The following is a 12,787-nucleotide window of genomic DNA, read 5'->3' on the forward strand; positions in this document are numbered from 1 at the left end:
CCTGATCAGTTAGAAAAGATTATTTGAGCTAAATTTTGTCAAGGTGCCTTGAGTCTTGCAGTGCATTGGGTACTGGAGTGTGGAGAGAGAAGAAAAATACACTTATTATTTATGTAGACACAGCTCATTTTTGCTAGGCCTCCTCTCAGTCTTACATATCTGATGTGATTACACATTTATTACATATCTTTGTTGGAATTAAAACTCAGATGCTTAGCAACTGAGGCTCTTTGTCTATCAAAGGTGTTAATAACTTCAGAGTAAAGTTATTTTTGGCAGGGCTTTCTCCTCTCTACTGCATTTATCCATGTTTGTCTTCCAGTGTACAACTGGCTTAGACTTGTTCTTAAAACTGAAGATGAGCCACTCTATATATTTCTTAGGGAAAAGGGTGGTGATTTCTCCGCTAGATAGTCTAGATAACTCTGGTGGAGCTGAGGGAAGGATGTGCCGGATTTAGTGTCCTTCTCAGCTTATCTGCCTGCATGAAAACAATTCATTCTTGCTTGAATACAGACTGATGAGCTTGGACTAACAGCTCTGAGCAGTGATGAGAAGTGGATGACCACACCACCAGTTATAAGGATCTGTAATTTATCCTGTCTGTGAACGCATATCCTTCTCTGCATCCTGCTAGTGTAGCTTTTCTTTGAGAGCTATCCACTGCTCCCACATTTGAACTCCCCAATGTTCCTGTACTTGCCTGTTCATTAATGATGATAAACGGTTTGTGCCATTCTCTATTGCAGCATCAAGCAATGTTGTCTAATACTGTAATTGCATTAGTTTACACTGAAATAAATCCCAGATCAGCACATTTTAAACATAAAAAATAAAAAAAAGAGGAAATGATCAAATAATAGTACTCTTCCTCGTGTGATGATATAGAATAAATGAAGGCAATGCAACTGCACTTGGTTATTTAAAAAAAATAAAAAGAAAAACGGATGCCTCTGGCTTCCTGGAAAAAACAAAAATATATATCCTTTAGAAATCTCAGTTACCCAACACAATGAGATGGGGAAGATATCTGTCTCAGGCACAACGGACAGACTCCAAAGTGAATGTTTGCTTGAGTCAGCAGTCTGCTGAAGAAACACTTGCGGAATCAGGCTGACTGCTACTTTTTGTGTCACCAAGTTTCCAAGAGCCTGTCAGATAAGATAGGAAGAGGGCTCAGCTAAATGTAAAGGAAGTATTTTAAAAATCCTAGTGAAAGCTGTAATCTGGATAGTCATGCAACTGCACAAACCATCTGAAAAGATAGGAATTACTTAATTCAGAGCTGCTTCCAGGTAAAATCTCCATGAAGTCATGACATCAGGAAGAATAGTGCCTTGAAGGCCACACTACTGATGAACTATGTCAGTAGGGAATGCAGAAGGGAGTCAGACTTCTCCAGTCTTTTAAGCAGGGATGAATACTCCACTTTTTATGTAGGTTGCTCCAGAAGTAATGTTCCCTACTTATTTCCATCATACAGCAATAGATACCAAAAGAACAATAATACTATTTGATAGATCAATTTTTCAGCTACAAAACACTGATTTTCAACATAGTTATCACCATTAGTTATGCATTTTCACCAGGTATGGACAAAAGGCAGCAAGCCACACTCAAATCTACGCAACAGATCTGACTCACTGTCACTGTTGCCACTGCTAAAACACACTACCCACCACCTCACTCTGCTAACATCCACCATTTCATCTTCATAAATGTTCAACAAGTGTCAATGAATGTCTCTGGGAACAATTTCTGGTGCATGGAGGAATTAATTCCACACCTTTGTTTTATAAACTCTTCTGAATCAGGTACCATTTTGTCTAACTGCCTCTGCTGCCACCTGCTGCACAGCAACAAAATTTAATGGAATATTAGTGGAAAATTTCACCCTCTGCTGCTATCCCATCAACATCTGCCTCTGACATTGTAGACCAATACAATAAAATAGAAGGCATTACTTTCAGAGCAGCCCTTATATATACAACTAGTTGCCAAATCCATTGCTAGGATATCTCATTCTCACTCACATTTTTATCCTAAGCAAGAAGTTTGGTTTGCACAACCCCTGTCTCTTTTCTCTGAAGATCTCTGTGGTCATACAGCAGGCTTTCTCAAGTATCCTACATTCCATCCTGGTCTAGAAAGTCTTCACACAATATGGCCTTTTGCAATTCCTAAGGAAACAAATGAGTACAGGAAACAAGTTTTCTTTTCTGCTTTCTATAAATAACAGTGAAAACGTATTAGCTTACCCCTTCCAGATCATGCCGCCAATGGGCAAAAATCAACAGACATGAGAACACAAAGCAAGAACCTGGGGGACTAAGTTTCTAATATAGCAGTAACAAAGTGAGCGACCTTGACCCTGTCATATTTCATCTCCATATCTTTGTTTCTCCACCTATAAAGTTAGAATAGGATGATGTATAATTGAGTAGCACCATGTTAAAACTGAGCATTGTTATGTGATTGTTGAGAATAGAACCTAGTATGCTCCATCAGCTGGTTCTTTGGACGTCAACTGTCTCCCAAAAGAAGGCATCAAGAGATAGGAGAAACTCCTGTTATCTTTTATCAGGTAATTTAGTCACACTACTGTACTCCTTATACAGTAAGGAGAGCTGCAGCTTTAGACAGGTTTTAAATGAAGTTAAAAGCAGTCATCAGCACATGGAAACACAAATGACAGCCGTTCAGAATTAGCTCTGCCCCTTTTATCCTCATAAGTAGTCAAGCTAAACTTCTATCTTTGGATTCTCTTGACACATTAGCCTTTCATTAAGAATGAATGGCTGACCACATTATGACAGACAAATGATCAGCAGCAGGAGGGTCTACCACCATGCCACGCACTCCCACAGTCACTGAGTGGGAAGTCTAATGAGCAAATAACCTGCTGCAACTTTCTACTTATTTCCTGTAATGGAGAACTCTTCAGCACTTTGTCTGGAATGCAGATGCTTGTCAGTCACAAGGTCATAAATAGGATTAGAGGCTGTTTGTGGAAAGGCAGGCAACTAGCTTTAGATGCCTGGTTGAAAACACAGATGTTTTCTGGCTGCTCGACTGTTTGGCTGTGATGTCTCTAGGTCTGATTAAGCAGATTGGCAACTAGCTCTACTTTGAGGCCCAGTCTTGCAACAGGTGCATATTGCCACTGAGAGTGCAGAATCCTAATAAGTTTTGGCTGCCTAATCAGTTGCAAGATTCAAGCAGTGAAACCTCTGTTTAGACAGATACACCATGGAACATACTCTCTAGCCTCCAAACTTATCTCCAAAGTTTAATGAGCACATAGACCTTATTTCTGTTAAGAAATTTGTTTCAGACTATTGCACAAGAACTTAAAGTACAATCTCACAATCTCCCCACGAGGAGAATCTCTAAGTAATTTTCCTAGCTTACTGTAGAAAACCTGAAAAAAAAAAAAAAAGTCTGAGAAATTTAGTCTCCTTTATCCCAGCTATTGCTGCTGCATTTCAGAAATATATGAAAAACTTCTATTCACCAATATCTAGTTAGCTTTTCTGTGACATTGGCCAATACAATCATTTCACCACTATAGCTTCAAAAAGCAAATATTATGTAAAGAAAATAAAACTGTTAAAAGATTTTTTTTTTTATTTAATATCTTACAATGAACTGAGCTGTTTTTTTTCTGAGATTGTAAAACTTGTACAACTTTTGTCAAACTAACATGACCACTAATGGTAACTAACAGACTCTGCTCTACAGCTTTGCTACTCTTGTGTTTGTCTCTTCGTTTCCATATCTCTGTCAGAATTTATTTCTCTTGTCAGTAGAAGCTATGTCTCCTGTCAGTAAATCATATTAGTTTTACTCTTCTGATGATGTGTTGTTGCGCTAGTTATTCTGCCACAACAGAGCCTTAAGGACCCAACCAAGTTTAGGGCCGGTGAGTCCTTTCATAAGCACACAGAAAATAAATAAATAAAAATCTTGCCTTGAGAAGCACTTCAAATCTCCAGGATACAAAATATACAGGATGAGAGCTATTGTAGTGAAGTAATTTTGTCAGGGACACATAGGGAACAGCAACCAGATCAGGAACGTACCACCCCCACCTCACCTCTGTGCTCTATTTTCCTTTAGTAGAAAGGAGTCAGTGTTGAAGGCCATTTTAGCAGCTTATTCAGGATACACAAATCAGCTGAGAGCCTATTACATGATTAAATGTAATCAGAAAGAGGAAATCTTTAAAATCTTCAAGAGCAACAATATGACAGAGATTACTGTTTTTCAGTAATCTATGTCAAGTCACATAAGACTCCAGAGAAATATGGGGATGTGGTCAGTGCCCTGAGAAGCTGGCACTCTAATTATGCACAGAACAAAGAGGTCAGTGGATAAGATGAAGGTCAAAGTAAGGGAATTAGGTGGGGTTAGGAGGATGAAGACAAAATTATTCAGCAAAAACAAGCTCAAGCTATGTCTCCTTCCATCTTTGGGTTCATCCTAATGCATCCTCACTGGGGATTTCATTGTGAAGTGACTGTACCAAACACACCATTTTCTAACTGTGCCAGAAGAAAGTTTCAGGCAAATAATTCACTTCTCTGAAAAGCGTTCAGATATTCTAAGATCACTGCTTATTTTAAGTCCTGGTCAGTCTCTTTCTGACGCACTCATACGTGCAGTATTTGCAGTTAAAAACATTCTACATATCTGCCAGCCTTACTTACCAATTTAATTTCCACGATATATATCACTTTCAGCATACATTTGTATTCCTCAAGTTGAATAATATTAACAAGAATACTGAATTGGAAGCTGAGAGGTAGCAAGTATTAACATAAAAACTTCCCTTATTACATTTAACACTATGAAAGATAAATATATCTGGCTTTTGGAATGTGAAAAATTTGAATGAGTTTTATCTTGAGACCAAAAAAAAAGCAAAACTGATAATCTTGCATCCTTACATGTTTTTTGTTGTTTTCTGGGTTTCGTGTGTGTGTGTGTGTGTGTATTATCATTCAATCTGCTGTGGAAAATGGCAATATACTGTTCTGTAGATAAATTAAAATTCTATAAAGAATGCACCAATCAGTGCAAATCTAGTTCAGTTTAATACATTTTTTTATGTTCCTCTAACGTTACGTTTGCCTCAGCAACATACACAGAAATTAGTTTCACTTACCATATACATTTGTGCAATGCACACAACACTTCATATAAGATTTCAGCACACATCCAGTAGCAATAAGCTCAAAGACATATTCATGTGTTATTTTTATATAGCTTACAGAAGAGTTGAATTGTAACTTCAATACCTCAAGTAGTTAATAGGAGGGCAGTAAACCAGGAAGTTTACTCAGTTGCAGAAGTCTTCAGTTCTCAGAACCAGATTCTCAGATTTCCCAAAATCTCAACGTTTTCTTATCTTCCCCCAGCTGGAAGGGCTCTCATTGCAATGAAGAGTCTAAAGGTCTAGTACTTTGGATCCTCTAAAACTTAACAGATGTGCTTTGGGTTTGAAGTTCTGTGGAATTATTAGATATCCATTTTAGCAGTTACTTTGTGACCACAGTAATACCTTGTAATAATGTATCATAGGTATAAGTGGAAATGCTAAGTTACAGCTTGAACCAGTGATTGAGCACCTGGTTAGGAAGGCAGAGCCCTCCCAGGGGAGCTCAGGTGCAAGCAATGAGTGCAAGCAACCTGAGTGACCAGAAGGGGTGGAGCCAAGATCTACCCCTTCCCAGACTTCATTTAAAGCACTGATAGGGGGAGGTGAGTGTGGTGCCTCTGGAGATCCCTGCCTACCAGAGGATCTTATAGGTTTTTCTGTAGGCAATCAGTTGTGGCTTTTTTTTTTTTTTAATTATTTCCGCACCTACTATTGTCACATCTAAGCAGATCCACGCTTGCTATAGCCTGAGGCTTTACTATCTTGTTATGCTTTCTATAACATTACTGTAGGTCTCTAAAAATGTTTGGATGCCCAACAATACAGGTGGAATTAGCCAAAACTACCAGGTTACGTAAGATCACAAAAAACAAAAAAAAAAACACCCCAAACCCATCATATTCCTCAGTCTCTGAGGTGCTCCAACATGAGAAATTTGACTTTGAAGAAAAGACAAAAATAGTAAGGGTCAAACTTTAATTTCTTTAAGTTCTAAGTAGTATTCAATTTCAGCAAAAGGAATGCAATCTTTCATAATCTTTAGTCTCATAGTTTTCTCCTGTTTATGAAGTATTTGGCTATGATTTTCCCTTATTCTTTCCCTGAATGTTTTGCAGTGTCTATGGACCACCCAGCTCACATCTATGCTGAAGACTGAAACTTCTCAAATACTTACTCTCCTGATGGAGCAGCTGTTACATGAAGTCACGTTCTTAAGCAATCCTTTTGATTACCCCTTCAATTTCTATTGTTAAGCAATATCTGTTCCAGGAGTATTAGCCCAATACAAAAACACTTGTCACCCTCATATATTTCAGGTTTTCTTCGGCATCTGGTCTGGGATATCCGGTTTTCCAGGGCTTCTCTCCTTTTTACTCCCTTCCAGCTCCCTTGTTTCCCTTCACTCTCTCTACTCCTGTGACAGAAGCAGATATCCTGTAGTTTTTCACCTGTAAGACAGTAAAATTCAGTTTTGTATGACATTGCTAAGATGACCTCAGCTGGCTCAGACTACAAAATATAAATTTTATAGCACTGTGCAGATTGGAAACTAGGCAAAAGGAGTTGCCTTATGTATTTGTCTCTGTCCATTTGAGTTCTCTAAGCATAATTCAGCTCACTTCCAACTGTCCTCGTAGAAAGTCACAGGTCTCTAATAGGATTTCTGTCAAATGAAGCAGATCCATTGGGATGTTTCTGATAGCGTCTCTGAGTAGATAAGAACATGTTTGCATGGGGGTAACTGAGTTGATTCTCAGTTTCTATTCTTACTGTTTATCACTAGATGTTTTTGTCAGTAGCTTACATTGCCATAAGCATCACAAAACAAGAGCCTTGAAGATAGAATCTGTTTTAAGAGGTGATTTACTTATGTCAGGTTGACAGTGGAGACTAATGACTCAAACATCAAGAGGGATAGCCAAGGCAGAAACAACTGACACAGTCAGCAAAGCTGTATCATGAAAGAACATGAAGGAAAATAAAAGAATAAAGGAAAAAATTATCATTTGTATAGGAACATGACCCAACAGCAATGATTTTTTTTTTTCCCCATTCCTGCATGCGTACACATGAGCATCTGTACCAACAAACTGGTGAACAGTAAATACAATCAATTTGAAAGGACTGATGGTGACACAGACCTCATTGCTTCTTGGCCTCCAGGCAATACATTTTAAAAATAATAGAAAATGTTCCCTGGTGCTCTTTCACAAGGCATTCTTGAGTACAACTGTGCACCCTGAAAGTGCGATGGCTTTCCTACAGCAAAGCATTTAACTAGCTCTTCAGTGGTATCTGGGATATCATTAGCAATGATATTCAAGAGCATCAGGAAGTCCTTCAGGAGGGAGAGTGGGATATTTAGGAAGGTATTAGGTGGAGCACATCATGGATGTGAAGGGAATGTATCTCTTACTAGATTCTATCAATTGACAGAAAACAGATTGGATGGGTAGGCTGCATGATTTTTTATTTTTTTTTTTAAAGAAAAATTGCTATCTCTAGAAGAAAAGTTCATACAAAAAAAAAAAATCACAGAGAAGCCTAATTCTCATATGTCATTTTTCCAATTACCAGAAGTAAGGAAAAACAGTAAAAAAATTGTAGATTGATCCTGTTTTTCTATAGTGTCTACCCAGTCACTGAGACAGATGTATAATAAATGAACATAGAGATGTTATAATTAAGAAATATACAGAAAAGTTAAGCTAAGTAAAATCATTGCAACAGGAAAATAATGCATAGAAAACACCAATGTTGTAGGCTCATAAGATACTCTACAAGGAGTGATCTCTAGAAAGAGATTATCCCTCAGTAGCAGTCAGCAGTTAAATGTGATCTAGGAGAGGTAAAGCTAGGCTCCACCCCTTCCAACAGCACAGATGATTTACCTTCACCTGTGCTCCTGTGGCTGACTCATTACTTACCTCAGGTGGTCAATCAAAGATTCAGCAGTTCCCATACAACGGGGAATGCACACTGAAGAAACACATCACCTGCTCTGCCAGTGCAAAATGTGGCTAACTTTAGAGGATTGTTTCCTGTAAGATACTTTGAATCTCCACTACTCTGACCTTAAGACATTAACACTGAAGTCTTAAAGAACAAGTAGTGCTGGTGGAGTTTGAATGAGCTCAGGAGAGGTAAAGTGAGCTGATTAGAAGTATCACGTTCTCCAGAGATTTGCTTTATAAAAGACTATAGGGGGGTTAAAGTTTCTGGAAACTCTAAGACTTAATGTTATTCCTATAATCCTCCACGTGGGAATCAAATGTTGTTTCTGAATTAGAATTGGATAATGTTTTTTTTTTTATTTTTATGGTCTCCACTGACATAGTTCTTTTTGGGAGTCTTTCTACTTTACTTGGGGTGGGAGGGTCTCTGATAGTTTGCATCACTTATCTTCTAGATGAACCTTCCACAAGAATGTATGCTCTGCACATAGTTGTATAAATGTATATTTTATCATACACATATATATGTATATTTTATCATACACATTGCAAGAATATCCTGCACAAAATTGATCAAACCAGAGAACAAGTCATGGCATGTCCAAGGAAGCACCTGAAGAGATATCGGGAAGGCCTGGCATCACCCCCACCCTCCGGTGCTCTTTGTTTGATGAAGACTTTGAAGAAAATCAATACAATAAGAAGAGCACTGAAACATCTTGGAAACAACAGGATGGCTACTGACTGACACCAGATAACACACCAATTAACAAATGTAAACTTTGATAAGACTGTGAACCTGGAGTACCCAGCCAATGGGGAATCAGGGGAGTGGGATAGGCAAAGGGAGAAACAAGGTACAAGAAGCTGTCATTGTGTTCATTGTGTCCTTAAGGGTGCTTCTGCTTACAGGACACCCGCCATTGCAATCGTGAATAGAATCTGCTTTTATCAGAGATACTGTCCAGACAAAATTATTTGGATATTTTCAACACTCCAGGTGGTGGATTTGTTTTGATTATTTAAGGTAATAACATAACTAGATAGAGAAAAATAGTAAGTTCTGCGTGTCTTAAACATGCTGTACATTTTGTACAACACTCACAGTATTCCCTGTATAGAATTCCACTGTATTTACAGTTATTCTCAAATCGATGAAAACTGGATGACATAACACAAAGTGATCAGCCTGTGACGTGTGGCACTGTTTCAAAGTGAGAAGTGTGTAATTAGCTACCAGAGAGGAATTAGTGTTCAAGCTGGGCTTGCTAATTTTCTAATTGTTTAAACTGAACACATACTAATATTATCAGTACACTTAGTATGCAGTTAGATTTTGTTCTTGGCTTCAGATGTTTTTTTACAACACAGAAACTTGCTATACATGAGACACATTCTTATTTCCAGGAATTTCCATTTGCTGCTTATTTTGCAGTAGGACCTGAAGAATAACTGAGTAAACAGAGTTGCTAATTATTTTTTCCATTTAAAGAGTGTTTCCACATCACAACAGTTTGTTTACTGTAGAGGAACCACATAATTTTTTCTTTCAATGAAAGGTCAGACTTTTGAGTAAAGGTCAAGTTTTGAATAATGGGCTTTCTTAGAATTACAGAATCACCAAGATTGGAAAAGACCTTGAAGATCATCTAGTCCAACTGTCCACCTATCACTAATATTTCCCACTAAACCATGTCTCTCAGTATACCATTTAAACATTTCTTGAACATCTCCATTGATGGTGACTCCATAACCCCTCCTGGACAGCCCATTCCAGTGCCTGACCACTCTCTCAGAGAAGTATTTCCTAACATCCAAACTAAATCTTTCCTCGTGCAACTTGAGGCCATTTCCTCTAGTCCTATTGCTAGTTATGAGGGAGAGAAGGCCAACACCCACTTTGCCACAGCCTCCTTTCAGATAGCTGTAGAATGCAATAAGGTCACATCTGAGCCTCCTCTTCTCCAGATTAAACAATTCCAGCTCCCTCAGCTGCTCCTCATAAAGCTTGTACTCCAGACCCCTCACCAGCTTCACTGCCCTTCTCTGAACATGTTACAGGGCCTCAATGTCTTTCTTGTAATGAGGGGCCCAAAACTGAATGCAGTACACAAGGTCCAAACTCACCAGTGCAGAGCACAGAGAAGGTTGATCACTTCCCTGTTCCTCCTGTTAACACTATCTCTGATACAATCCAGGATGCCATTGTCCTTTCTGGCCACCTGGGCACACTACTGGCTCACAGTCAGATGAGCATTGACCAATACAAGACCGTCTCTTTCCTCTACATAGTCTTCCAGCCACTCTGCCCCAAACCTGTGGTGGTCTTGTGGCCAAAGTGCAGGACCTGGCACTTGGTCTTGTTGAAGTTCATCCCACTGGCCCCAGCTCAGCTATCCAGTCTGTCCAGATAGGGGCCCCAGGCAGATCAACACTTCTTGCCAACTTGGTGTCATCTGCAAACTTACTGAGAGCACTCAGTGCACTCACCCAGGTCATCAGTAAAAATATTGAGCAAGACAGGCCACAGTACCACTTCTGACCAGACACCATACGTTTTTAACTCCATTCACCACCACTCCCTGGGCCCCGCAATCATGCCAGTTCTTTACCCAGCAAAGAGTATATCTGTCCAAGCTATGGGATGCCAGCTTCACTAGGAGAATATTATGGGAGACAATGCTGAAGGTTTTGCTGAAGTCTAGGCAGACTACATCAACAGCCTTTCCCTCATCCACCAGGAGGATCACTTGATTGTAGAAGGAGATCAGGCAGGTCAAAGAGGCCTTTCATGAACCCATGCTGGCTGGGCCTGATCCCCCATTTGTCCCACACATGCCATGTGATCTCCTTCAAGATGATCTGCTCCATAATCTTACCTGGCATAGAGGTCAGGATGACAGGCCTGTAGTTCCCTGGATCCTACTTACAGCCTTTGTAGATGGGAGTCACGCTGGCAAGCCTCCAATCCTCCAGGACCTCTCTGGTTGACCAGAAAAGCCGACAGATGATGTAAAGTGGCTTGGCTATTACCCCCACCAGATCCCTTAGCAGCCTTGGGTGGATCCTATCCAGCCCAGTGGACTTCTGGCAGCCCAGGTGGAGTAGTAGGTCTCTAACTGCTTCCACCTGAATCATGGAAGTTTTATTATGCTCCTCACCTGAAACGTTCAGATCAGAGGGTAGAGCACCTTGAGGATAACTGGTCTGACTTTTAAAGACAGAAGAAAGACGTCATTGAGAACCTCAGTTTTTTCCTTATCTATCCATAGTGGTCACATTTTCCACTGCATCCAGTAAAGGATGGAGATTCTCCTTAGCCCTACTCTTACTGTCAATATTTTTGTAAAAATGTTTTTTGTTCTTTTTTACCCCAACAGCCAAGCTGAATTCAAGCTCGGCATTTTCCTTTCTAATTTTCTCCCTGCACATCCTAATAACCTCTCTGTATTCTCACAAAGCTGTCTGTCCTTTCTTCCATAGGAAGTAGATTCTCTTATTTCTCCTGAAACCTCAGGAAAAGTTCCCTTTTCATCCACACCTGCCTTCCTCCCAGCCAGCTCATCTTGTGGCACAGGGAGATAGCCTGCTCCTGTATCTTTAAGGCTTCCTTTTTGAGGAGTGTCCAGCCTTCCTAGACTCCTTTATCCTTCAGGACTAAATCCCAAGGGACTTTTTCTACCAGTGTCCTGAACAATTCAAAGTCCTCCCTCTGGAAGTTCAAAGTAGGAGTTTTGCTGCCCCCTTCCCCTTCACCTCCCGCTTCCCCCCTTCCTCTCTCCTCCCCAGCTTCACCAACAATTGAGAACTCTACCGTTTCATGGTCACTCTGTCCAAGATAGCTCTGGATGTCCACATCTCTCACCAGTCCTTCTCTGTTTGTGAACAGTGGGTCCAACAGGGCACCTACCCTGGTAGGCTCTCTTATAAGCTGCTTCAGGAAGATTTCTTTCATACACTCTGGAAACCTCCCAGTCCACACTGTATTATATTTCCAGCATATAACAGGAAAGTTGAAGTCCCCCATGAGAACAAGAACTGGCAATTGCACAACTTCTGCCAGACCACAGAATGCCTCATCTGCCTCTTCATTCTGGTTAGGTGGTCTATAACAGACCCCCACCAGGATGTTAGCTCTGTTGGCCCTTCCCCTGATCCTTACTCATAGAGATTCAACCTCAAGCTCAACAAAATCAAAACACTCTCTAACATAAAGAGCCACACCACCACACTTCCTTCCTTATCTATCCTTTCTGGAGAGCTTATAGCCATCCACTGCAGCACTCCAGTCATGGAAGCAATCCCACCATGTTTCTATAATGGCAACTAAGTCATAGTTTGCCTGCTGCACAATGACTTTCAGCTCCTCCTGTTTGTTGCCCATGCTGTGTGCGCTGATGTAGATGCACTTCAGTGAGCCGCTTGCCTCACCCCCAGTCCCAACATCATTCTCCTTGGCCCATCTCTAGTGGATCTGGTTTTAACCCCTCTCCCCTTCATATCCAGTTTAAAGCCCTCTCAATGAGCCCCACTGGGGCTCATCTGTTTCCCCCTTTGAAACGGATGAAACTCATCAGCAGACATCAGGACATTAGGCCAGTTGCTGAGTAAACTGCCCCATGGTAAAAAACAAAACAAAACAAAAACAAACAAACAAACAAAAAAAAAAAAA

General features: G+C 40.2%; 1 long non-coding RNA gene across 1 annotated transcript; it reads right to left on the reverse strand.

Annotated features, from left to right (window-relative positions):
• Window positions 1-5,712: 5,712 nt before the first annotated feature.
• LOC116217163 lies at window positions 5,713-12,771 on the reverse strand. Its single transcript, XR_004161283.1, has 3 exons — window positions 11,930-12,771; window positions 10,995-11,098; window positions 5,713-6,609 (listed from the first exon to the last, which is right to left on the reverse strand). It is a non-coding gene; the product is annotated as an uncharacterized LOC116217163 (long non-coding RNA).
• Window positions 12,772-12,787: the final 16 nt, after the last annotated feature.

Source organism: Meleagris gallopavo, chromosome 1 (genome assembly GCF_000146605.3).
Source record: "Meleagris gallopavo isolate NT-WF06-2002-E0010 breed Aviagen turkey brand Nicholas breeding stock chromosome 1, Turkey_5.1, whole genome shotgun sequence".
NCBI classification, from domain to species: Eukaryota; Metazoa; Chordata; class Aves; order Galliformes; family Phasianidae; genus Meleagris; species Meleagris gallopavo.